Raw genomic sequence first — 540 nt, forward strand, 5'->3', positions numbered from 1 at the left:
CGCTCCAAAGTGTTCCTATAGACTGACCTAACACAACCGGGTGGATAGGTCCACTGCTCAAAGCCCATCCGTGCAAAGTCAAAGTGCTGGATCCCGCGATCAAACGCACAGGGTTAGGCTGGATGGGGGCCCTGGGGGGGGGGTAGCAATGCCACCCGAGCGTCGCACCGGGCCCTCACACATGCGGGGTGGTGTGGTGGCATGTCCGTAGAGGCGGCACACATCTCCGGGGTGTGCCTCCCCTCACGGACGGCGCCGTCACCGGCACCTGGAGGGGGGAAACGGACGCGCCGGGTCTACACGGAGGGGATCTTTCCCTGGGTCTGGCCCGGATGGTGCTCCAAAGTGTTCCTTGGGACTGACCTAACACAACCAGGTGGATACGTCCACTGCTCAAAGCCCGTCCGTGCAAAGTAAAAGAGCTAGATCCCGTGGTCAAACGCTACAGGGTTAGGCAGGACAGGGGCCCTGGGGTGGTAGCAATGCCACCCGAGCGTTGCACAGGGCCCTCATACATGCGTGGTGGTGTGGTGGCATGTA

Source organism: Triticum dicoccoides, unplaced genomic scaffold (assembly GCF_002162155.2).
Source record: "Triticum dicoccoides isolate Atlit2015 ecotype Zavitan unplaced genomic scaffold, WEW_v2.0 scaffold42245, whole genome shotgun sequence".
NCBI lineage: Eukaryota > Viridiplantae > Streptophyta > Magnoliopsida > Poales > Poaceae > Triticum > Triticum dicoccoides.